Consider the following 27,429-nt stretch of genomic DNA (forward strand, 5'->3'; position numbering starts at 1 on the left):
GCTGTGCTATAATTAGCTGAGAATGCTTCATGTTGACATTTGCTGCATTGATATTACACGGTGACCACCATTTTAAAAAAAGAAGGTAATAGCACTGTGTCTTAAAGTTTGTGACCCACCTTGGAAAGCATCCTTGAACTTTCTGAGCACAAAATATTTACCCTTTCTTTAAAACAAAAAATAAGTTGATTTCCCATGGCATACTCACGGAGTCAATATGAAAATGTTTTTTTTAGTTGAAGTGATTTTCGAGGGGATAATTGGGGATAGGAATGGAAAAGGAGTAAGAGTTGGAGAGGAAGAGTTCTCCAAATTTCAGAGTAAAATGGAGTGGCTGTGCAGAATTTGTAGACCAGATGCTGAGCAGGTGGAGTCTTCCAACTAGAATTGTTGCTCTGTGGAAGAGGGGCTCATTCTGGAATGAAAAACAAATATTAAAAAATGCTAGAAATACTCAGCAGGTCAGGTACCATGTGTGGAGAGCAACAGAGATGTTGTGATGTTCAGGTTGAGATGATCTGATGAAAGGTCATCTTGACCTGAACCGTTAATTCTATGTCTCATCAGATGCTTCTCATCAGAAGCTGCCTGAACTGCTGAGTATTTCCAGCATTTTTCGTTTCTATTTTTATTTCAAATTTCTGGCACATTATTTTGCTTTTGTGATTCTGGAATTGTTAGTCTTTGAGGGAAGGGTGAATTTGTGTGGTGTTGTGAACAAGAGGATGAGGGAGAAAGGGATTAATGAGTTGGAAATGAGGCTCTGTTGGTGGGGTCTGGGACATCTTGGAATTGACATTTGTCAATATTTGTTGAAGTGCACATTTAGTGTGCTTTAGCCTGTGGGCACTGGGGCAGGACTGTAGAGCAATGCTTAAACTTAACTTCTTGCAGGTAGTCTTGCCAGCAATTACATACCATTGCAGGAAAGGGGAGTTCAGGCTCGGGACAGTGGGACTGGCAAGTATTGTTTATTCAGCTGCACTGTACTTGGTCACATAACATCTTTACAGCATCATGTACAGTAGAGAGAATGTTGAGGCAGTTCTCAATTTCTTCATATGACACAGTGATAAATATCTGTCTCTAATGGAGAGAACAAAACAAGTTGCCTATTTTCTACTGCAACAAATACCTGAGTATTTTTCCTGAGTTACTAATTAGATTCTTACCAAAATAAGCAAATAGATGGAAGATGTTTTAGTATGATGGGGGTGTGGAATAGTTGCATGCTTCCTTGTTGCTGGTTCTGACCGAAATAGGATAAACTGGGTCATGAACTTCTAAATGATCCCCCTCTGTACTGATTTGTATAGGCAGGCATAAGCTGATTCAAATAATGTGGATTGAATTATCCAACTTACCTCCTCTCATGCAAACAACTTTGTTTAGTGCTACATTTAAAGAAACTGAATAAGAGCAAATTTATCCCTGAAGGAGAAAAATGAGTTTCAATGATAAATAGCTGGAATCTTCACTTTGTGAACAAGTAAAGTCAAGCTTCCAAATACTTGAGCTGCTGTTTGAGTGTATTTTTTAGTTGCTTTATATGTCTACATTATTGCTGCGCAAAGCATTCTAGAAACATACTCAGACGCAAAACATTGTCAAAAAGTTAAACTTATAACAATTTAGCAAGTAGATGATGCCTCTCTCAAGTTTTAATTCAAGTCTCCTTAATATGTTAAATCAATCGCATACATTTTTCATGTTGTTGCACCATGTCATCTGATGAATCATGGGTTTTCTCTGTAACCAAAACTGAAGTTTTGTAAAAACATTTATTGTTGATGTCTGTATTATAGAAATGTTGTGCCTCTTAATGGCCAAATTACAAAACCATTTTGAAGCACACATTGAGTTTGATGCAAAATTCTTGCTTAAATGGCATCAGCTTCACTCAGTTGGTTAACCCCCTCACCTCTAGATTGGAATTTTATGGGTTCAACGCAATAATAGGAGTTATAATCTGGAATGATTTACCAGTGCACTGCTGAGCAAGTGATCAGTTGTCAGAGTGTCTATTTCAGATCATGGCCATAATTGAAAAGCAGAAAATTAATTGATGTCCTGGCCTCTCTATTAACCAAAACAAAAATCAGATTAACTGGGCATTGATCTTGGTGTTGTTTGTGAAATGTTGCTGGTACATAATAACTGCCACATTTGCTGAACATATGAACATACGAAGTAGGAACATGAGCAGGCGTAGGCCATTTGGCCCGTTGAGCCTGCTCCGCCATTCAATTAGATCATGGCTGATCAGATTTCAACCTCAACTCCATATTCCCACCTATCCCCGATAACTTTTCACCCCCTTGCTTATCAAGAATCCGCCTCCCTCTGCCTCTGCCTTAAAAATATTCAAAGACTGTGCTTCCATTGCCATTTGAGGAAGAGAATTCCTAAGCTTCTCAACCCTCTGAGAGAAATAAGACAATGTGCACTTACAAGAAGTAATTAGCGAAATGCAAACTTGCAGTTACTTCAGACAGAGTAAGAATGAATATGAATGCTAAGATTATTTCAAAAATGTTTTATTTGAGCAAGGAAGGTTATAAAACTGAGTAGGTGTCTGGACATAAAATACACATCCATTCATAAAATCACTTGGGTGCATGAAAAATATGATTAAAATAAAAATGATCACTTTCTGGTTCCTGTCTACCTTAGAGCTGTGCATCCATACATTGGCCGGTATGGTAACAACCCAAGCAAGTCATTATTCTCTATAATCAGTGTCAGCTGCTGCCTTGTCATTATCTGGGGCTCAATTTTTTGAAATCATTCTAGCTTCCACAGCAGCAGGATTTTAATTAGCCCTAGATGTGAGGATTTCTATTCATAATCATTTATTATTGTAACTCAGAGTTGAGATCAAATGGTCATTTTACAAAACCAGAAATAAACCAAGATAAAGAAATGCCATATAACTGATAGTTTCTTGATTTAATTAGTGGAGCAAATGAATCTTGTTTAACTTGGTATATGATTTCCCCAAAATGTTATGTTCAAATTTGAGTTTTTCCCCACTTAATCTTAGTTATCATTCCCAAGCAAAATTACTTTTCACTTTATTGCTGGCTTAGCGGATGCAGGCATTCTTTGGTATGGCAATAAAACCCATGATGTGTTGTTTAAGAAAAAGCTACATCAAATTCTAATCTATTTTGGATGGTATTTTGGGAGATGGAGGATGGGCACTGCAGATGGCTTTAGTTTTCTGGATTAGGCGTGGAAAAATCAGCTTGGGCTCCTGTTCTTGATTACTATTCATTGACTTAAGTTGAAAAGTTCATTTGTGCCAAAGGGCTGATGGCAGGCTGTCAACTCTTCTACTTCTTAAAAAATTCGTTCATGGGACGTGGGCATCGCTGGCTAGGCCAGCATTTATTGCACATCCCTAACTGCCCTTGTTTAGAGGGCATTTAAGAGTCAACCACATTGCTGTGGGTCTGGAGTCACATGTAGACCAGACCAGGCAAGGATGACAGGCTTACTTCCCTAAAGGACATTAGTGAACCAGATGGATTTTTATGACAAATGGCAATGGTTTCATGGTCAACATTAGATTTTTAATTCCAGATTTTGTTGAATTCAAATTTCACCATCTGCCATGGTGGGATTCTAACCTGGCTCCCAAGAACATTACCCTGGGTCTCTGGAATACTAGTCAGTGACAATACCACTATGTCACTGCCTCTCATCAAGGGACTCATGACAATCACAATGACAGTGAAGTTTATGAACAAATAAAATATAGTATCGTGTTCCAAATAAGATTATTGGGTTGAAATTGCTCCCTTACGTGCTTTTCATTTTTATAAAATAATAGTTTGTGGAAAGTTGAAACAGTTTTATTTTATCTTACATTTTTTTCCTCTACTCCCTTGTGACAGATTCAAAAATAGACTTAAGAGCCAGTGTTCTCCACATCATTGCACCAGAATGTCCCCTCAATCAAGAATGAATTGTTGTGACATTGGCGTAAATCCGTTTAGTGCTGGTTTGTAGTTGATTACCAAAAATAAAACGGGATGTATCTATTATTGAGTTGAAAGCTGATGCTTCAGTTTTGTTGCTTATTCGCAGCTCTGATTTTGGCAGCATTGGAATAGAAATGAGATGGAACTACTGCTGGCAGTGGAGGCAGTAGCCAATTTAGGAAATGATTTTCAATATTACTCTGGAAGCAGTCATATCACCAACTATTGCTGGCTGCTACTTTTTTGACTGACCATGCTGAAAGGTCTACAACCTGAAAATCTGAACAATACACTCTTTTTCCTATTTCTGCTAATTGCGTGGCTTTCACATTGTAGAACTGCTACTTGGATGTCTGGATGAGAAAGAAAAGTTATTCATTTCAAGGTGGGGTCAACCAATCAAGGTGTGAAATTGTGCTGATCACTAAAAGTATTGAGTGTTTGGTGATAAGCACGAGACGAATAAACCACATAACACTAATCTGCTGTGATAGGCAGAAGCTGTAAAAGGGGTGTGTTTGATCCTGAAGTCTTTTCACTTGCTTTGTGATTCAAATAAAAAGAAAAATTCCCCACAGAGGAAAGCTAGTAATTATGTATAAAATAGTTTTGTACTCAGACCATTCAATTTACAATTTAGTTCATTTCACCTTGCTGTCACTGAAATTTGCTCCTCAGGGTTCTCAGAAACAAGATCACCTGGATCTATTTATATGAACTCTACAGGATAATTGCAGACTGTATCTTGTTATTTCAACTTTTTGAAACACGTGCAAAACGTTGCTGAAAAAAAATCAGTGAATTATCAGATTGATTTGTCCATTTTCTGAACTCAATAAGCTTTAAAGTAGTGAAGGTATATTGACATAAGAGTCAAAGCATGTGGCCTATTTGCCATGCTACACAAATTTTTAGGACACTGCTAACTTTCAGCATGTTGGTTGACTGCTTCCATTGGAATATTTCTAGAATCTACGTAGTTTGAAAAAAGTCTCCCTTCGTTCCATTTTGATTTCACTCTTGAATGGTTTATCTCTGATTTGAAGATTATGCCTCTTGTTCTGGATTCCCCGGCCAGGGGTATCCTCATATTCTTTGATGTTTCAGAGGATATTTCTGTATAGCAGTACCACATATAAGTAAGCTTGGATGTAAATAATGAAATTGCAACAGTAAAACTGGTTAATAGGTAGGCAGGAGTTTAACCATATTAAAAATAGTTGAGAAGCAGCCAGAGTGTGAAATGCTCACTTTTGTTGCTGCACCACATAGCTGCCTTCCCCTTTGTGCAACATGTCCTGGGGAAAGCTTCCTCGACTGTCCAGATCCATTTATTGGAGAAATTTCCCAGTAATACGGCAGCTTCCATGTGAACAAGTCATTCCCACTGCACAACACAAGAATTGACCAATAGCCCTATTGACCTTGTTTGTAAGTGTACTACCTCATATGGAAGTAAATCATGCAAAGAAGGTTTCACATTAAGTCCAGATCCATGCTAAATTATCTACCTGACTTGCAGCAGAATGGATATTATAATTGGCAAAGCATCCCTAGTCTGAGGGGAAAATTAACCATGTTTTTTGTTCCAGTTGCTCTCCCAGAAATCCCTGCTCAAATTTTACTTGATTGGATTTGACAAATTGCAGAATTGGATTAAGCCTCTAACCTACATGTTTAAAGAATCTGGTACATAGCCCACCTGGATCATTTGCCAGTGGCTGTAGTTTACAGTTGTACACAAGCCTTTATTGTCTTCAAAGAAGGGGAAAAGTTGTGTGTTGGTGGGGTTGGTAGTTGAACAAAAAGCACGTGACACTTTAAACCACTGTGCAGCAATAATCAACAAAGCAAATAGACTGTTGAAATACAAAAACAAAATACCGTGTGTGCTGGAAATCTGAAATAAAAACAGAAAATGCTGGAAATACCCAGCTGGCCTGGCAGCATCTCTGGAGAGAGAAAAGTGTTAACATTTCAGGTCATAACTCTGCTTCTCTATTCACAGGGTTTTGAAATATATCGCCAATAAGAGTAGAATTGAATTCAGAAGAAGCCGTACTTAAATTAATGTATTATGGTGACTACAAACTTTGAATGGCATCTAGCTCCGGTCACCAAGACACAATGCAGACATTCAGCCTCTGAAAATGATATAGAGAAGGGCCACAAGACTGATCTCTTGTCAGCAATTGAATTATGAAAGAAGGAATTTGAACTTGTCAGACCTAGAAAGAGGTAACTGACAGACAATCTCAGAGCTATATATAAAATAGTAAACAGTACAGACGTCATGAGCATTAATTCAAATTAAGCCACAACAGGAGGGAAATGCAACATAAATTCCAACAGCTGAAGGGAAAAGTAATTGATATCGGCAACCTCTTCACATAAAAAAAATGAATAATGCACCGTATAAGCTTCTGAGTTCAGGCACAGGGAAAATAAAACCCTTGAATTATTTAAATAACAGGTGGTATGACATCGGGAACTGTAGATTTTTAATCAGGTAAGATTGGCCAAGTGGCCCTTTTCTAATCCATCTTGTAATGCCATCTATTTTAATTTTCTTGCTTGCCACTTTTCACAGCAAGTATGGCTCATTCTCCTTTCTTGACTGCTTGTTGTCGTATCATTTCCATTGCCACTTATCATGCTCTGATACCTCATCACATTGAATTACATAGAAATTGCAACACTGAAACAGGCACATTGACTCAGTCCATCTTGCTTTTCAATCTCCATAAAGGCAGGCGTCCTAATTGCATGATGTTTTCAAGTTCATTCATGGGATATGAGCATTGCTGGCATGGCATTTGTTGCCCATCCTTAATTGCCTCTGAATCCCTTAAGATGATGGTGGTGGTGAACTGCTTTCTTGGACTTCTGTTTTAATATCATTGATCATATATTGAGAAAAGAATGAATCTAAAGGCAATCTTTTCCTTAAGCCAGGTTTATTTCCAAGACTACAGAGAATTGGCAGATTCCTCTTGTTCCCCCCAACACCCAGTGTGAACTGGTTTTCAAACTCTTGCAATTATTCCCTAATCTTGCCCCAGTTGGGGGCAGCTGCTCTTAATTACCAATTTAAGCATGCGGTCTATTGCTTCATAATTCCAACTTTAACACACTGCAGTCTATCTGGTATAGGTACCCCATGCAGTGCACACCTTAATGCCACTTTCTATTATCCCTTTTTCCTTCAACCACTCATCTGACCTATTACTAAATGTTGACATGTAGGGGTTTTTTTCCCTCTGTGCCTGAACTCAGAAGCTTATACAATGCATTATTCATTTTTTTATGTGAAGATGTTGCCGCTAATGTTATCATGTTGAATTATACCAGTTCTGCATTCCACGGCCTCTCAATCTTAATGAGCGAAATAATTTCTCCATTTCTCTTTTGTAAATCTCTTGCGTTTAATCTAATAATTAAGTTCCTTGATTCTAGTTTTCTCAACCATTGGAAACCATGGCCCAAATCTTCTGATATCCAGAGCAATGAAATATGTACTTAAGCCTGTGTTGCATGTTGGGATCCTGCGGAAGTCCTGGCACACACACACATGCATTGTAACTGCTTGGAAAGTTTGAACTCCTGATGGGCTGATTTGCACTGCCCAGGACTCTGCAACAGTCTCCGAAATTGATCTGGGTGTTTGAGACTTGGGCCAGATGCATGGAACTTTTCTGGATACTTGGCCTGGAAATGTTATGCTGGTTAATCTCTGGTATAACTCAGTGATTAGCTAGTGTAACTAAACAGAGCCCCACAGCCATCCAACCTCCTGACCTGATCTGACTAACCCTCGATCAAACCCCTTACCTGACGACCCTGAGGACACCCATCCACCCACCTGCCAAAATACATGAGACCTTTAAAAACTTAACTGAATAGGGCAGCTAATGTAAAAAAAAAAAGGGGCATGCCCTCTCTTTGTTGATATTCCCCTCTGCTCATTGGCCTTGCCCTGCAGAGTTTGTACTGAATCATTGCTGCTGCAGCAGCCGGAATTGGATGTCCCACCTGACAATGTGCAAAAAGGTTGGGGCACAGAAAATTTCACAGGCAGCAGCAGTGCACCCAACATTATTGCTGACCAGAAGACCTGGGTCTGTGTCTCTATCTGCTCTATTCAATCTCTTCAAACTTCTTAATACTTCTATCAAATCCTTCTGTAGTCACCTCTGATTTAACAAAGATAGTAAAATTAATTTTCCAAGTAATAATATTTGCATTCTACTTTTACCAGGTACCATCGTAGTGAATATGAACTATACCATTTTTATTGCCTCACCATCCTTACTCTAGATTGAAGCCCAAACTGCAGATGTTACACAAAGTATAATGTGAAACCGTATGCTTCTTGGAAAATAAGGGTCAAGATGAGCTGGAGGAGCAAAGAGATCTTGGGGTACAGATACACAAATCACGAAAAGTTGTGACGTAATTTGATATGCCATAAAAAAACTTGTGTTCTTTTCTGGAGGGATAGAACTGAAAATTAGAGAAATTATGTTAAGCATATCAAACTCTGATTAGACTGCACTTGGGAGTGCAATGTACAGTTCTAGGCTCCGTATTACCAAAAGGATAGAGAGATGTAATATAGATATGATCTGCCCAATGACAAATCTTTTGATCATTTCTCCATGCCTCATGATCTTGCACTTTCCACTTCAGTGGAGGTATTGGTGAAGGTGCAAGAAACATTCACAAGTATGATACCAGAACTATGAGGATATATTTATCAGGAAGTGAGAGTGGAAATTGCAGAGGCACTAGCAATAACCTTTCAATGTTCCCTAGATTCAGGGGAGGTGCCGGAGGATTGGAGAATTGTAAACATTATGCCCTTCTTCAAAAAAGATTATAAAGACCTGCCCTGCAATTACAGACCAGTCAGTTTAACTTCGGTGGTGGGGAAGCTTCTAGAAACAATTATTCAGAATAGAATTAATAGTCCCATGGAAAAATGTGGATTGATTCAGAAGAGTCGGAATGGATTTGTTAAAGGAAAATTGTGTCTAACTTGATGTTATTTTTTGAAGTATCAGAGATGGTTGATGAGGGCAAGGCCGTTGATGTGGTGTATATGGACTTCCAAAAGGCATTCGATACAGTACACACAACAGACTTGAGGAAAGTTATAGGTCATGAAATAAAAGGTACAGTAACAACGTGGATACAAAATTGGTTGAAGGGTAGGTGACAGAGAATAATGATTAATAGGTATTTTTCGGGCTGGAAGAAGGCTTGTAGTGGAGTTGCCCAGGGGTCAGTATTGGGACCCTTGCTTTTCCTGATATATATAAATGATCCAGATCTTGATGTACAGGGGACAATTTCAAAGTTTGCGGACGACACAAAACTTGGGAGAATTGTAAACTGTGAAGAGGACAGTGTAGAATTTCAAAAGGACATTGACACATTGGCGGAGTGGGTAGATGAAGTTCAATGTGGAGAGGTATGAGGTGATGCACTTTACCACAGTATAAAATAAAGGATACTTGGTGTATACGTACATATGTCATTAAAGGTAGAGAGAGTTGTTTCTAAAGCACATGGTATTCTCAGCTTCATTAATAGGGACATAGAGTACAAGAGCAGGGAGGTTATGTTGAACTTATATAAGACACTCGTTAGACCTCAGTTGGAGTATTGTGTACAGTTCTGGGCACCACACTATTGAAAGGATGTGAACGGATTGAAGAGAGTGCAGAGGAAGTTAATGAGAATGGTGCTTGGAATGAGACACTTCAGTTATGAGGAAAGATTGGAGAAGTTGGGACTGTTTTTTTTGGAGAGGAGAAGGCTGAGAGGAGACTTGATAGAAGTTTTCAAAATCGTGAGGGAATTGGACAGAGTAGATAGGGAGAAACTGTTTCTGCTCGTAGACAGATCAAGAACTAGAGGCACAATTTTAAAGTGTTTTGCAAAAGAAGCAAATGCGAGGTGATAAAAAACTTTTCCATACAGTGAGAAGGGTGTGGAATGCATTGCTCAGAAGTGTGGTGAAGGCAGGTTCAATTGAGGCATTCAAAAGGGCATTGAATGATTATTTAAATAGAAACAACGTGCAGAGTTGCAGGGAAAAGGCAGGAGCTAGGCAGTACGTTAAAATGCTCAGCGAGCCAGTGCAGACACAATAGGCCGAATGGCCTCCTTCTACACCTTAACAATTCTGTGATTCTTTGAAAGGCTGAATAGGCTTGCATTCTTTGTCGAGAAAATAGAAGAAGGGCATCCTGATAAAAGTCTTTAACATAATTAAGGGTTGAATAAGGTAGATGTTGAGAAAATGTTTGCACTTGTATGGGAATCCATAACTGGAGGTCGTAAATATTAGATGGTTGCTAATAAATTCAGTTGGGAGTCCAGGAAAACCTTGTTTACCTAAGGAGTGGTACGAATATAGAACATGCTACCACAAGAAATAGCTGAGACAAATAGAATATATGCATTTGAGGGGAAACGAGATGAGTTCATAAGGTTATAGTGATGGGATTAAAGCAGTCGGGTGTGAAGATGCTCTTTTGGAGCGTAAACACTGGTGTAGACCAGTTGAGCCAAATGGCTTGCAGTACACTTGATGCACTAAGGTTGTATATAGACGTATCATTATATCTTGATCATCATTAATGTATGAGCCTTGAAAATGAACATTGGTAGGTTTCGTGGCCTGTCTTCTATACTTATGTATCTGTATTTGTTAGGGCTTCCAGTTGCAGTTAACGTTTTTTTGGTAAGTAAATTTTTGATCTGTATTGATCGCAGAAGTTGCAGAGAGGAGGGGGGTGGTGAGGGTGGGGTTGGAAAGAAAGTTGGGGAGAAGGAGCAGCATATTAGTAAGGGAAAACTTGAGAGAGGAGGGAATAGAACGGGATCATATTACTGGGCAGGAAAATCTGAGAGGAGGCAGTAGCACAATACCACAAAGAAAGTCTGAGTCACTTGGAAGCGCAGAGTTCAAGGTTGAGCATGATCCCAATGACTTGCAAAGCAACTGACCATTATTTTTCCTTTAGTTTTTACCTGAGATCTTTAAGTTCCTGTATTATGAAGTTCCTTCTAACATGTATACCTAGCATTGCCCCTTGTACTAATTTAGCAAGTTTTTAATTAACATAAACCCCATCAGGCAAAATTGCCCTTTCAAACAGACAAGACTGACACATTGACACAGGCCAGCACAGACACCAGTATAAGCAACCTAGCTGATAATTAAAAAAGGTAAAGCTGGCATGTAAACGCTTAGTAAGGCTGGTGACAATGGTATCAGTGTGTACATGTTTAAAACCTCTGATTTACTGAGATGAACATTTTTAATTGCATGATTAAAGATTATTAATATTATAAATCACTTGACAGTCCTGTGCATCTATGTAAATCACCTGTTTGCATTGCTGACATTAAGTCACAATGTATTTTATTAAAGAAAAGATCATTATGCTGTGTAGAACATAATAGGTCTGCACTTGCTGAAAACTTGTGCCATGGTGCATCTGCACCATATGTCTATTATAGTGCAGAAATTCCAAGTGCGTAATGCCATTGCATGTGCCTCACCGTAATTTTCTACTCTGTCATTAAAATTGGAGCAACTAATTATCATAACTCCACCTTCTACCATTGTGGAAAAGTGACACTGTTGCAGCATCCCCATGAACTTCTATGTCTGCTGGAAGGAAAGATTTGTGCCTCAAAATATGTGTGATGCAAGTATAGTCACCTTGTACAATAACAAAGAGGATCGCAGTGACTGCAACAGTTACTGAGGCATCTCTTTATTAATTATTTTGGGGAAGGTCTTTGCTCATGTTGCTCTGACAATATTGCAGATTATGGTGTCATGCATCTACCCTGAGTCTCAGAGTGGCTTTGGAAGTGGTAGATTGACAGTTGACATGATTTTCTCACTTCAGCAGTTACAGGAGAAGTGCTGCGAACAGAGCAGACCACTCTACAATGCCTTCATAGACCTCACTGAGACCTTCGACCTAGTCAGCAGAGACAGACTCTTGAAACTACTGTGGAAAATAGGCTGCCTGCCTGGACTCCTGGGCATCATTTCTTCTTTCCACAAGAACATGTACAGTTCCATCTGTTGCAGTAGATCAACATCAAGGTCATCAGTAGGGTAAAGCAGGGCTGCGTACAGGCGCCAACTCTCTAGCAGCATGGAGAAAAATTGCATGCTTTTGGTGACTCAAATGGGGGTGTCAACCTATCAGAGCTGACAGCAAGCTGTTCAACTTGGCAAGAGTGTGCACCAGGACCAAAGTGTATAATGTCCTAGTCCATGAATTACTCTTTGCTCTAGGGATGATGGCATCTGATATTGAAGGTCATTTGCAACAGCTTGTAGATTAGTTCTCCTGGGCCTGCAAAGAGTTTGGACTAATAATCAGCTTCAGGAAGACCAAAGTTATGGGCCAGAATGTAAAAGCTCCACCTTCCATCAACATGGACAACCTCATTCTGCAGGTCGTCAATAGATTTGCATTCCTTGGATCAATAACCACCAGAAACCTGTCCTTTGATGCTGAAATTAGTACCAGAATTGCCAGCTGTCCTGTCAAAGTTGCGAAGTTGAGTGTGAACCAACAGTAAAGTAACTGAAAATACAAAGCACTGTGTGTACCAGGTTTGTGTTCTCAGCACCTTCCTTTACAGTAGCAAAGCATGAACAAGTTAGGTAAGCCAAGAAAAACGACTGAACAGCTTCCACATCCGCTGCCTCAGACGAATGTCGGACATCTCCTGGCAAGACAAGCCAAGAGTGCCGAATACAGAAGTACACCAACATGCAGAGATCCCCAGCATGTTTATTGTCTTGAGTCAGTGGTGACTTGTTGGCTGGGTCATGTGAACAGAATGGCTGATGGCAGCATCCCCAAAGACATATTCTCTGGCAAGTTTGCTATCGGCATGAGACCAACAGGCTGTCTACATCGGCAGTACAAGGACATCTGTAAGCAATCCTTAGGTTGACTGATTTGGAGTTGATGCATGGGAAGTCCGCGCTGCTGACTCAAGTGCTTGGAGGTAAGAAATCAGGAACAGCATGGGAAAAGCAGAGGACAAAATAAATGACCAGATGGCGGAAAAGAGAGCCTGCCAGAAGGAAAGAAACATCAGTCAACCTCAGGCCAACTCTCTTCATCTGTGCAACTGCCACTCACAAATTGGCCTCTACAGCCCAACAGACGATGTTCAGTCATCGTCTCCCGAGATGAATGGATACCAAGAGAAGACCTTTCATTGTAGTCAGTGATGAAATTGAGTTTACTGAATAAATGCCCCTGATCTCCACAACCACCTAGACCAGTGATACTTTAACTTTTTTATTGATGGACTCCATTTCAATTAGATTATTAATCACAAAGCCTCATCTACATTATAATACTTATAATATAAAGTGCTGCAAGTGAAGACTGTTTTGATAATTATTTTAAGCAAACAGTTATTTGTTACAGGTATGTAGATATGGCTTTGCCTGTTTCACACTGCAGCGTTTGTTTATCCTTAGTGAGAGCAGGAGCCTGGAGGACAGCAGAATACGGCAAAAGTACAAGGAGAGCAGTGGGAGAGCAGGAACACTGGGGGAGACGCAAAATAGAGAGGCGGGGCCTGGGAAGAGAGCATTGGGGACCAGAGGGAGTTCAGGATTATGGGATGGGGGGCAGAGCATGCCTTCAGCCATTGCTCATACATTTGCTCTTGAACACAATGCCCTGGCTCATTGCCCAGGTCATCCACCAATGAGGCCAGCAGTGAATCGCGGACCAGAGTTTGAGAACCACTGACCTGGACCAATGCAGGAGGTGCTGGAGATCTCCCTATGTTTAGTATAATAGGGATAAGAAAAATCAGTATTGCTTGGTTTTGAAATGCAGAGTATTGATGTAAATTATCCCAACTTTAAACAATTGCTTCAAATGAGCCCATATGTTGCGATAAAATGAGCTTTAGTGAAGGATCTGCTTTTTAAAAAAAATTATTTAGGTTTCAGAGTTGTGGGTTTGACAAAAGATGCCTTGTGCTGGCTGCTGTATGCTGCATCTGATGGTTTGTTCTTGCTAACACATTCTACTTTGAAAACCTGTTTGCAGCAGTAAGGAAGTGGCCGATGAGATGAATCTGATAGAGCAGAGAGTCTCTGCATGACCGTGTTTGATTGTAGTAGCTCAGCTCCATTCAGTATATGCTGTTGATGAACATTAATGACATTCAGTTGTGGTCAGTTTTAAGTGGCAGTCTCATCCCCACAGAATTCTGAATGGATAAACCATTTGATATAAGCATTGCTGTTTCACGTGATCCCAGAATCATAGTGCAATGGTATATTCTTTCACAGAGTCAGCAGGCTGAAGATGTATAATCCTCTTTTCCAGTAGAAGTGACTTCCACGATGAGCGAGGCCCATAGGGATGAATTGGTCTTGCAGGTAACGGTACAGAAGTTTGAAAGTTCCAGCAGAAAAACAGTGTAGGTGGGGTGTATTGTATTCAGAAACCTTGACCGAGCCCTTTGCTTCTGCTAACGAAATGGAAAATGGTAGTCTATCCGTTTTCAACTCCATAAGGCAATATTACAGGTTCCATCAGCTTCGGGAGGGTGTCACATGACTCCCACTTCAGCACCATTAGTTGGACAATTCCTTGTCTGCATCCTTTAGTTAGTTAATGGTTCATACATTAATAATATTAAAAAAGAGGTTTCAGCGTCCTTTGTCCTGGCAGACCGATCGTCTCTGTTGGCCAGAGCCTGGCTTTAGAAATGTAAGTAGTCTTTGTACAACTCTTTGGGATTTGGTCTCTGTAGCTGCAGGGGCAGTAGTGCCTCTTTAGAGATAACGAGGTTGCTATTGTTATGTAGGTCAGGAATTCTTTTGGTATGAATCATGGCTTCAGTCAGTTTAAAGCCTTTGTCCAGTTTTTAAAATAAAATTTCATAGATTAGCCATGATGATAAACATATGTTTTATTAAAATATAGAGTGAAGTCTTAGCCCCCTGACAGTTTTATATTACTATGTTTCACTTGAAGCAACAGATACCTGTATATATTGATGAAGAGTCCAAACGGTGCAAGCTTAATTTGTAGCTAATTACAGACCATTAAATATTAATCGTAAAATGATGTTTAATTTACTGTGGTTTTTTTAGTTCCTAGGTAGAGCACAGTTAATGTGTGGATTTAACAGTTACACCATACTTTTTCCTTAGAGTGGTTATTGAGGTAAGTTTATTTAGATGAGAATACTTAATGGGCCAGATTTTGCTCTCAAAATAATGGTGAAGCAAATGGTGCTCATCATTATTTATATGCAATTAGTACAGCCAGTTCAGGCGGGGAACAGATATGCATTTAAATGCCAATATGCAGAAGCTGCAGTCCAAGTTACATGAATCTGTCATGAGCTTTGTGAAAACAGCATTTCATTGCTCACTGTATAAATGCAATGAATGAAGTCAAGTTGCTATATTGGCAGAATAGGCACAAAGTAAATTTGCTACAATGTTAGATTGTCATTTCAAGTCCAAGTATTCATTTAACAATTATTATGCATTAATCAAAGAATGTATGAATTGTGGCAAGATGAGAAGAGTACCAAGCTCGTTCTGCATCTGGGGATGAGTGAAATTTCACTGAACGTTTAGCTCCATTTGTGTTGTGGTGATTAATTAATTTAACCTATGATTCTCAGGTGAAGAAAACATCATCAAGAAAGGGGATTTTTATGTAACTTAATGTTGCATTTGTCTTTTTTCTCCACTGTGACAAATGTTTCCTGTTTTTGGCTCATGTGTGACTTTATTATGTCACAACTCACTGGAGATAGCGCACTGCAATATCAAACCCTGCTGCTCCGCAAGCCGTGACATATGTGAAAAGTTTGATCGAATCACCTAATTGTTTAATTTAGGATAACAGAATATGAGCACCAGGTTTGCAAACTTAGTGAATAAATAACTGTTTATCGAAAAACTTATTTTTAACCAGTGGCAAAAGAAAGAATATGAACTGTTAACTTCTAACCCTATAACCTAAACTCTACCCCTTTTTAAATCCCTTATATATACACACACACACACATATACATACATACATACATACATACAGACAAGACACAGAAAAACATGGATTTTAAGGGTGGGATAAAACAGTTATCTAGCATCAATTCCAGACTGCAAGATTCGATGGGTTGATTTTGATCGATGCCTTCCAAATTCCTTTACGTTTTTTCTTGATGACACGAAGTGGTCTTCCCAGCACTTTCAGTCTTTAGTTCACTGGTTGAGCACTTGCTTTTCAATGTCTCTTATGGTGATTTTCCTCTTGATAGGGGTTTTTCCAGAGAGGGCAGGTTATAGAAGTATGAGGAAAAATTAGCTAGCTATTATTGTACAATTACTGGAATCTTACACAAAAAGGAGAAAGAGATTTTAGGTCTTTTCCCTTTTCAGGCTAAGTTTTTTTTTTCCTTCTGCATTGCTCTCACACAAACCCTAGTCACCTGGTTAGGAGCCAATTAAAATGTTGTTGCCAGGCAGTTCCCTATTAGACTGGACCCCTTCTCAGCACCATCATGTCTTTCTTAGCACACTCTGCCCCAGGACAGCAACATTGTATACATCTCTCACACTGTTCTAGTAGACATGTCTTTCAAACTGCAGTCATTGTCATTTTAATCCACAGTCCACCAGAAATAAAAAGATACGTTCTTTACAATTCCAATTGCTTTTTAAAGTAAGTTTTTTTTTGAAAGAATCCATATTTTATTAAACAGGAGATGAATGGAATTGAGGGAAATTGCACTGTCATAATCACAGGCAAAAAGAGTTGGAATACCTTGATAGAACTGAAGTTGACTTTTAGTCAAAGATTGTTTCTGGAAAGTTGCTTTATTTATGTTCTTCATTGCAGAAACCGAATAGCTCCGCATTATCTTTGTTCCCTTGGAAAGCAGCTGATCTTAAAAAAAATGACTGAAAGTCCTTTTTTAAAAGAGAGAGTGCCACTTTCCACCCTACTTGTTTCTCGAACTTCGGCCCAAAATAAGATTCAATTTTTTTTCTCTCATATTTTCTCTACTTATTTTACCTGTGCTAAGGAAGCCTGTGCACTGACTTTTCCAGTGTTTAGTTTAGGTTTTCCTTATGACCTGTTTTAGTGCCTGCTGATAGCATGGTTTTGGCCAAGCCATGTTATCCTTAAGTCCATCAAGTATTCTGATGGGACTGCATATTGTTAACTGGCTGAATGTGACTTCAGTGTACAGATACTTGCATTTTGAATACCAGTAATGTTGAGATTTTATTTTAATTGCATCATCTAGATTTAATAATTTTCTTCCCAGTTTTCTTGGACAAATGCTTAATGCAAATCTTGAGTCTTCCAAGTATTGGCTGTGCCAGTCATTGCAAATTTGTGATGCCATTTATATAAAATGTCAAAGGCATTTGGTTTAAATATATATAGAGAAGAAGCTTCTCAAAACCATTAGAACAAAATTATGAATTACATTGCCAATATTTGCTAAATTTTTGTCAGAATGAAAACAGAGTTTTAAAGCACAATTAATTTGCATTTGTCATTGATAGCAACATGGTAGTTGGTCTGTATAGTAGCAACAATGCAGTTAACAGAGTGGTATGCCCTCAGAATCGATGCATCTTGGGTTGTTGATGGAAATCGATTACAGCATGTTAAATGGACCTGCCTTTCTGCATTATTACTTATGTGAAAAATGAACTTATTCTTGCTAAGTGTTTGCACAAGGCAAATGGATAAAAGGGTGACTAAAATTAGTTAGGTATCTCAAAAGTCTTGTAGGCACTAGCTACTGTAAAGTTACCATAACACGGTATCAATGAGAACAGAACAAAAATACAATTTCTAGGTACATTATAGAAGAACTAATTTATACAATCTCTGAATGACCCCAAAATTTTACCACTTTACCTGCCAAGTTTATAATGGACAGTCGGCTATAATTGAAAAGGTGTTTGCATAGTTAATTTCAGACTGTACCATGACTTTTAGAAATTCATTCATAGAATAGGGCGTTGCTTGCTAGGTCAGCATTCATTGCTGATCTCTAATTGCCCTTGAGAAGGTGGTCGTGAGTTGCCTCCGCTGCAGTCCATGTGGTGTAAGTATACCCATAGCGCTGTTAGGGAGGGAGTTCCAGGATTTTGACCCAGTGACAGTGAAGGAATGGTGATATATTTCCAAGTCAGGATGGTGAGTGGCTTGGAGGGGAACTTCCAGGTGGTGGTGGTGGCATTCCCATGCATCTGCTGTCCTTGTCCTTCTAGATGATGGCAGTCATGGGGTTGGAAGGCGCTCTCTAAGGAGCCTTGGTGAGTTCCTTCAGTGCATCTTGTAGATGGTACACACTGCTGCCACTGTGCATTGGTAGTGGAGGGAGTCAATGTTTGTGGATGGGGTGTCAATCAAGTGAGTTGCTTTGTCCTGGATGGTGCAAAGCTTCTTGACTGTTGTTGGAGCTGCATGCACCAGGCATGTGGAGAGCATTGTATCACACTCTTGACTTGTGCCTTGTAGATGGTAGACAGGCTTTGGGGTGTCAGGAGGTGAGTTACTCACTGCATGATTCCTAGCCTCTGACCTGCTCTTATAGCCACAGTATTTATATGGCAAGTCCAGTCATTTTCTGGTCAATGGTAACCCCCAGAATGTTGTTAGTGGGGGTTTCAGCAATAGTAATGCCATTGAATGTCAAGGGGCGATGATTAGATTCTCTCTTGTTGGAGATGGTCATTGCCCGGCACTTGTATAGCGTGAATGTTACTTGCCACTGCCCAAGCCTGGATATTGTCCAGGTTTTGCTGCATTTGGACATGGACTGTTTTAGTATCTGAGGAGTTGCAAATGGTGCTGAACATTGTGCAATCATCAGTGAACGTCCCCACTTCAGACCTTATGATGGAAGGAAGGTCATTGTTGAAGCAGCTGAAGATGGTTGGGCCTAGGACACTACCCTGAGAAACTCCTGCAGTGATATCCTGGAACTGAGATGATTGGCCATCAACAACCACAACTGTCTTCCTTTGTGCAGTGGCCACTCCAGCTGATGCTGTCATGGACAGATGCATCTGTGGCAGACTGATTGGTGAGGATGAGGTCATGTATGTTTTTCTCCTTTGTTGGTTAACTCACCACCTGACCCAGATGCAGTCTAGCAGCTATGTCTGTTAGACCTTGGCCAGCTCAGTCTGTAGTGGTGCTACCAAGCCACTCTTGGTGATGCACATTGATGTCCCCCTTCTGTGCCCTTGTCACCCTCAGAGCTCCCTCCAAGTGGGGTTCAACATGGAAGAGCACTGATTCACCAGCTTTTTGGTGGGGGGCGTCGGTACAGTTCTGAGTAAAGTTTCGAATGTTGAATGGTTTATGGAGATACATGTGACTGGATTGTATTGGAAAACACTTTTGTGGCTAGGTGAATTAGAGTTGTTTTAAGCTTAAAAACCATGGGCAGTAAGTGGAGAGATTATTTTTCTTGTGTGTGTTTTCTTTCACCCATCATTTTCTTTGCTCACCACTGATCCTGGTTCCCATTTTTTCACCAATCTGGAACTTGTACCACAAGTTCCTCTGTTTTAAAAAAATAGTTACGTAAATATCACCGTGACCTCTGGCTTTCAGAAAGTTTGCAAAGAGCCTGAGTTTCTTTTTCCATCCTGGGCGTCTTTCCTTATTTACATATTTCAATTCATGAAGATCCTTTCTAGGAACTTTGAAGCAGAAATCTGAATTCTATTTATTGGTGGCATAGTATTTTGGTTACCTGATGTGCTAACCTACCCTACCACTCTATTGGCTGTTGTATTGTAGAAACTCTAGCTTTTTTTCCCATCAGAAAGCAAGTGATATGTTTATTATGTAGTATAATAATGTAAATTGGATAACAAAATATCTAGCAGTGAGTTCCATGGATGTGCAAAACGAACAGTAAAGCTGGAGTGGAATGACTGCCGAATGAAAGGATTGAGTTACCAGTGAAGCTTGCTACCAGCTACTTTTTGATATTATGTTGTACCTACGTTTATTTATAAATAACATTCTGTCCATTTTTGACATTATCTTAAGTTTATTAATTAAAGCCAAGATCATGTAAGGGTAGGAAAGGTATATGATCATAGCATTATGTATAGTGGGTTACTGTAAAATTGCATTACATATTAAAAACTACTGTCCTTAATCCAAAGATCATTAACATCAACAATTTTGTGTTTATATTAATGATGTTGATATTTTGTGTTTATTTAAATGGTGGTGAATGCCAGGCATTTATTCAATTATCGAGTTGGTGGAGTTACTGACCCTGGATCCTGAATAATCATCTGTGCAGAGAACTTAAGACTCTACTATGTTTGATTTCATTGTTGGCTCAGGTCATAATCAGGCTCAATATCTGTCCTCAGTTTGCACCACGGCATACAGAATTTAAACAATTTTCAGGAAAGTGGCAAATATTTTCTATGCCAATGTAAAGCTAAATTTGTAATTTAATTAATGGTGTATTATTCTTGAGCTTAGTGTGCTGTCCAGAATTATAACATTGATACAGGATCTATTCAGTACAAATAAAGAAGCCAGAGGTGCTGGAACTCTGAAACAAAACAAAAATCTGCTGGCAATAGATAGGGCTACCAGCATCAATGAAAAGAAAAAAAATTAATGCTCTGGGTGTAACCTATTCATAATAATAAAGGATCCTTAGCTCAGATGTTGTTCTCTATCTTGCCTTTACAGATGCTGTTGAACCTTTTGTGTATTTCCAACAGTTTTTGTTTAATTTCAGAACGTAACTGCCTTGTTTTTCTTGCTCCACTTAAGAATTAAAGTATCTTCTATATTTCAACCTTTATGACTCATTCCCTCCTAAGTTTCCATCCTACTAAAGGTTGTGATTTATCATGACCTATGTTTTCACAGGTACCAAACTGGTTATTTTTCCTGCCCAAACAGGAACAGTTTAAGGTTATTCACCTTGGATTCAACATCACAACCGACAAACCGTTTTATTATAACATCCGTTCCTGTCATCAGCGCTAAGTCACAGGATGCTTGCATAGTTTGTTATTGAGTAGACAGCACCCTCATCAGTGCAGCAGTGTATGGCACTTCATTCATTCTTATGCCAAAAAGCTGTCCTGCTCCTGGGGGTAAGCACAATCAGTTCATCGTTTGGATTGCTAAGCTTGCCAAGTTGGCTGACACATCCTTAATTAATTAAAACTATAACCGAACGTTACATTGACTGTTTGGATTCTGACACTCTGACTCAGTATATATTGGTTAGTTCTGGTGGTGATGACTTTGAATGCCTTTAAATCTCAGTCTTGATTTATCAATAAGTATTTTACTTTAAATAGTCGTTCGATAGTACAGAACTTGAGTATTGCTGAAAAAACAGACATTTTTGTTGCAGATTTTCGTCTTGCACTCATCAGAACAATTCGTAAGAAAATACCAATGTCAGGGGAAACAACATATTTGTACTGTATGTGAAGAGAGTGCTGATTGGTAGAGGTGTTGTCATGGAGAATGCACCAGTTGATGGTGACTGACAAGAATTGTTTGAAATTTAAACCAGGCAGCTTGAACCAGCGAATGGCTGTCACTTATTTTGTTTAGCTGAAACAGGCACAATGTTGTATACATTTTTTTCCGTCTGCAAAGAACAGGGCCCTGTGTATTAATATATATCCAGTACATGCAAATGGACTGCACTGCGAGCCCGACTCACCATCTTAAGTTGGTTGTTCTTACCACACAGAATTATTTAGCAAATGTCCAATTGCGGAATCACATCTAATGTTAGACACTATGTTTTGAGTTTTGCAAGCACAGATTGGTTGGTAACAGTCCTGATGTGCATCTCCCAACATGTGTCCTATCTCTCCCAACATGTGTCCTATCTGCACTGATCCGGAGACTGGAATATTTGGGCCATTGACAAATAGAAAATAAGAAATGGGGGTGGAAAAGATAGAAACAAGATGTTACAGAACACAGGCATGACTACGCAGCGATGTAGTTTGGTACAAAATGGGTCATGTGTTGAGATTTTGTGATAGTTATGACGACACAGTGGCCAGCACTTGCCATCATTACTCCTCTGAGACGAGCAGCTAAATTCCAGATTCTAGAGTCCACACACAATGCAATTAAATGCTAAAATCCCAGACAGCAATCAGTTAGAAATAACTGAACTATCAACTTGTCCTTTAACATTAGTGTTACACTAGTGTAGTGTCACTGTAAAAGCCCTTTAAAGAAGTTATACCTTGTTAAATGGGCTGTAACTGAGTTTTTAATGGAGTACTGAGTTTGTAAGTATTGATAAACAGCCTCACTAGCCCTGAAAAACCAATTTCTTTTTGTGGAATGTCAAATTTCTCCATTATGATAAAATAAATTCCACACTTAAAATTTAAAGTTTGTTTGATATTTCAGCTTCACTTTAATCCCGTTTTTATGCCCCAATAATTTATTTTGCCCTCTAAGATTTATATAAGGTGCAGGATAGTCATTGCATTTTACTCAAAACAAAAACAGAATTACCTGGAAAAACTCAGCAGGTCTGGCAGCATCGGCAGAGAAGAAAAGAGTTGACGTTTCGAGTCCTCATGACCCTTCGACAGAACTTGAGTGAATCCAAGAAAGGGGTGAAATAGTATTGCATTTTACTTCCTAGCTTGCTGTCTGTGAAAGTAGTTCAGTATAATTGGCTTCATAAGCTGCTTGATGACATCACTGTTGCTGGAAGCCTTTTGATTTGACCCTGAATCCAAATTGAAGTCTGGGAAGGTGAAATCTATGCCACTTAGACCATTTGATCTTTGTGGGCAGCTCGCTTTAAAGTCAGTGACGAGTGCCATCTCTGCTGCTGACCATGAAACTCCACAGTTCTTAGAAATACGTTACATTAGCATTAGAAGGCTCTGAACTAGTCGGGGCGGGGCAAGTATATTCCATGGGCCAAGCTAATATGTAAAGTAGCAAGTTATTGAGTACAATTCAGTGCTGCAACCCAAATGGCATGCACTATTGGTTTTCTCCTTGCATGGTAACAGCAATGAGTTGACGTTTCGCGTCCTCATGACCCTTCGACAGAACTTGAGTGAATCCAAGAAAGGGGTGAAATATAAGCTGGTTTAAGGTGGGGGAAGGGGGGTTTGCGTGTGGGGAGAGAAGGAGAGAAGTGGAGGGGATTGGTGTGGTTGTAGGGACAAACAAGCAACCAGCTTATATTTCACCCCTTTCTTGGATTCACTCAAGTTCAGTCGAAGGGTCATGAGGACTCGAAACGTCAACTCTTTTCTTCTCCGCCGATGCTGCCAGACCTGCTGAGTTTTTCCAGGTAATTCTGTTTTTGTTTTGGATTTCCAGCATCCGCAGTTTTTTTGTTTTTATATGGTAACAGCAAAGTTGGCAACACTTAGCTGAAACTTCAGAATATTGGTGCATATGCTAGAATCGCAGATTTATTGGGTTCCAGAATCACTTGATATCTGCGCAGGCTCTTGCCCTTGCTGCTTCCCGGTGCTCTGACTTGACTGAAGATAATTGCAGGCGCTTCCAATGTTGCAATATAAATCTATTGTTGCATCCTGTAGAAGAAGCAACAGATGGCAGTCGGTTTCATTTGTTCATTTATTTTGCTTTTGGTTATTGTAATATATTTTCTGACACTTAGGGCAGAATTTTGTCCTTGGGCGGGTGGGCCTCACTGGCTCGGTGGCAGGCTGCCCGACGGGAAGCGCTATGCGCTTCCTGTGTTGCGGGGGGAGGGAACCCCCAGCTGTCAAAGTGCGCTTTTTAGCGTATACGCATGAAAGAGCGCTCTGCTCCCTGAGACCAAGTGCTGTCTCGGAGATTACTGACAGGTAAAACTCCAAAAATAGAAAAATATTAAAATTATTAACATGTCCCCCTCATGTGACAATGTCACACGAGATGGCACATGTTAATAAAAAACACACAAACTTTATGAAACTTTTTAAAAACGGACATGAAACCTCATTCTGCCAGTGGATGAAGTTTCATGTATTATCAGGAGCCCGCTGGGGCTCCTGGCTTGTCCACCAGCCTTAAGGTTGGATTGGCAGGGTCTTTAACAATGTTAGTTAGCCTGTCAATGGCTGATTTTGCTGTCAGCCCGCCTTCCTGAAAATTTAAAGGGACCGGGATGATGTCGGAGGCTCCTCCCAACGTCATCCCACGTAATTTTTCTGTCAGCGAGCAGGCCCTGCCCCCAAATCACCAACAGGAAAATCCTGGCCTTAATGTTTTGTGTACAAGACAACAGACTAATTTTTTGGCCACTCTTTTTCCCTTGCTGGAAATGCACAGCAATTTCCAGAATTTTGTGTTTTTGTTTTAGATTTCAAAAGTTTTGTTTTGTTTCTAAACATATATTTATATATCACATGGTTTTATGTTATTTTTCTACTAGCTCTGCATCTTTGCTGAGCTGGAATTGACAGTGGGCCCTCCATATGTTAGTTGCTGTATAATATATGTTTCCTGCGTGAAATCTCCTTTGCCAGTAAATATGTTTTCCTGTTTAAAACAAAACTCCAATGAGTATCTATTTAGGAATTGCAGACCAAATGCCTTTTATTTTAAACAGTGGATTGAGCTAAAAGCCATATTGAACCTTTATCTGAGCAAGAATGTTCAGAATGATTCGATTGAGCTGATTGGAATTTGCACCCTTCAAGCTATAGTCAAACAAGTCCACAGTACAAGATATTTAATTGTGATTACTCTGATCAGCAGTCTCTGATTTTGCATACAGTCATCTGTTGCAAGCATGCTCTTTAATGGTATTTGACAGGGCCCTCAACCGTGTCTGGCCTATCTCCCATGCATCCGCCCTCACACCTTCCTCTCCCTCCCAGAACCATGATAGGGTCCCCCTTGTCCTCACTTATCACCCCACCAGCCTCTGCATTCAAAGGATCATCCTCCGCCATTTCCCCAACTCCAGCATGATGCCACTACCAAACACATCTTCCCTTCACCCCCCTGGCGGTATTCTGCAGGGATTGTTCCCTCTGGGACACCCTGGTCCACTCCTCCATCACCCCCTACACCTCAACCCCCTCCCACGACACCTTCCCATCCAATCGCAGAAGGTGCAACACCTGCCCCTTTAATTCCCCTCTCCTCATTGTCCAAGGGCCCAAACACTCCTTTCAAGTGAGGCAGCATTTCACTTGCACTTCCCTCAATTTAGTCTACTGCATTCGCTGCTCCCAATGTGGTTTCCTCTACATTGGAGAGACCAAACACAGACTGGGTGACCGCTTTGCGGAGCACCTTCGGTTTGTCTGCAGGAATGACCCAGACTTCCCTGTCGCTTGGCATTTCAACACACCACCCTGCTCTCGTGCCCACATGTCTGTCCTTGGCCTGCTGCAATGTTCCAGTGAAGCTCAATGCAAACTGGAGGAACAGCACCTCATCTTCCGATGAGGCACTCTACAGCCTTCCGGACTGAATCTTGAGTTCAACAACTTTAGATCATGAACTCTCTCCTCCATCTCCACCCCCTTTCCGATCCCCCTTTTCCCCAATAATTTATATTTATTTTTCTTTTCCCACCTATTTCCATTATTTTTAAATGTATTTCCATCCATTATTTTATCTCTACCTTTTAGCCTATTTCGCTCCCTTCCCCCCACCCCACCCCCACTAGGGCTATCTGTATCTTGCTTGTCCTGCTTTCTACCCTTAATGTCACCTATTAGCACATTTCTTAGCTAATATCACACCGTCAACACCTCTTTGTCCTTTTTTCTATGACATCTTTTGGCAATCTCCACCTATCACTGGCCCTCTATCCAGCTCTACCTGTCCCACCCCCCCTTAAACCAGCTTATATTTCACCTCTCTTCTATTTTTCCTTAGTTCTGTTGAAGAGTCATACGGACTTGAAACGTTAACTGTATTCCTCTCCGCAGATGCTGTCAGACCTGCTGAGTTTTTTGAGGTATTTTTATTTTTGTTTTTGCTTTTTAACAATAGTGTGCTGATCTGACAACAGATTAAGTTGGTATGATTTAGTTTTATTGTCTTCTGAAATATATGACTCAAACTGAATCTTTGCCACAAGGCATACACTGCGCTGACCATAAAGAAAGAAGGGTAACAGGAAAAGGAGGGTAACAATTAAGTAATTCTGGGAATAAAAGGCAAAAAAAATCTTATTTTCTTCTTCATTCATAGAATGTGGGCATCACTGGCTAGGCCAGCATTTATTGCCCATCTCTAATTGCTCTTGTGAAGGTGATGGTGAGCTGCATTCTTGAACTGCTGCAGTCCAGGTGGTGAAGGTACACCCACAGTGCTGTTAGGGAGAAAGTTCCAGGATTTTGACCAAGCAACGGTGAGGAGTGGCAATATATTTCCAAGTCAGGATGGTGTATGGCTTGGAGGAGAATTTCCAGGTGATGGTGTTCCCATCCATCTGCTGCCCTTGTCCTTCTAGATGGCAGCGGTCATGCTTTGGAAGGTGCTGCCTGAGGAGTTTAGGTGAGTTCCTGCAGTGGATCTGCTGCCACTGTATTGGTGGTGGAAGGAGTAAATGTTTGTGGAAGGGGTGCTAATCAAGCAGGCTGCTTTGTCCTGGATGGTGTCAAGCTTCTTGTGTGTTGTTGGAGCTGCACTCATCCAGACAAGTGGAGAGTATTCCATTACTCTTGTGACTTGTAGATGGTGCACAGGCTTTGGGAAGCCAGGAGGTGAGTTACTCGTCTCAGGATCCCTCGCCTCTGACTTGCTCTCCTGGCCACAGTATTTATATGGCTAATTCAGTTATTGGTCAGTGCTAATCCCCCAGGATGTTGATAGTGATGGTAATGCCATTGAATGTCAGTGTGTGATGGTTAGATTCTCTCTTGTTGGAGGTCATTGCCTGGCACTTGTGTGGCATGAATGTTACTTACCACTTATCATGCCAAGCTTGGATATTGTCCAGGTCTTGCTGCATTTGGACATGAACTGCTTCTGAAAGTATAAGTTTATGGGTAGCATGGTGGTCAAATATAAAAACGTCAGGGGGATTAAGAAAATGGTGAGGGTGAGCATCTACTGCTGTAATAGATTGTCTTTTTTCTCTACAAATGCTGACTGACTTAACTGTTTCCAAAATTTTCTATTATTTTGTTTTAAATTTGCAGCATTTGTTTTTTTTTTCAGTTCTTTGATTAAATAAATGAAACCTCAATTAAAATGGTTGAGATTGCCACAAAGTCTAGAACCATTGAATGTGGTTTCAAGCTTAGAGGAGTGAATGCAATGTAGACTGTTCGAAGGGGACAGCAGAGATAGATAATGTGAAAACAAATAAGGGTTAATTTAGTAAATAATTAAAGGACTAGGCGATG

At 40.0% G+C, this 27,429-nt stretch overlaps 1 protein-coding gene across 2 annotated transcripts in view; it reads left to right on the top strand.

Annotated features, from left to right (window-relative positions):
- Window positions 1–27,429, top strand: part of ptk2aa (protein tyrosine kinase 2aa) — a 551,780-nt gene that overhangs the window by 170,791 nt on the left and 353,560 nt on the right. The gene's annotated exons all lie outside the window — the stretch shown is intronic.

The sequence above is a fragment of the Carcharodon carcharias genome, chromosome 6 (assembly GCF_017639515.1).
Source record: "Carcharodon carcharias isolate sCarCar2 chromosome 6, sCarCar2.pri, whole genome shotgun sequence".
In the NCBI taxonomy this organism is placed as follows: Eukaryota; Metazoa; Chordata; class Chondrichthyes; order Lamniformes; family Lamnidae; genus Carcharodon; species Carcharodon carcharias.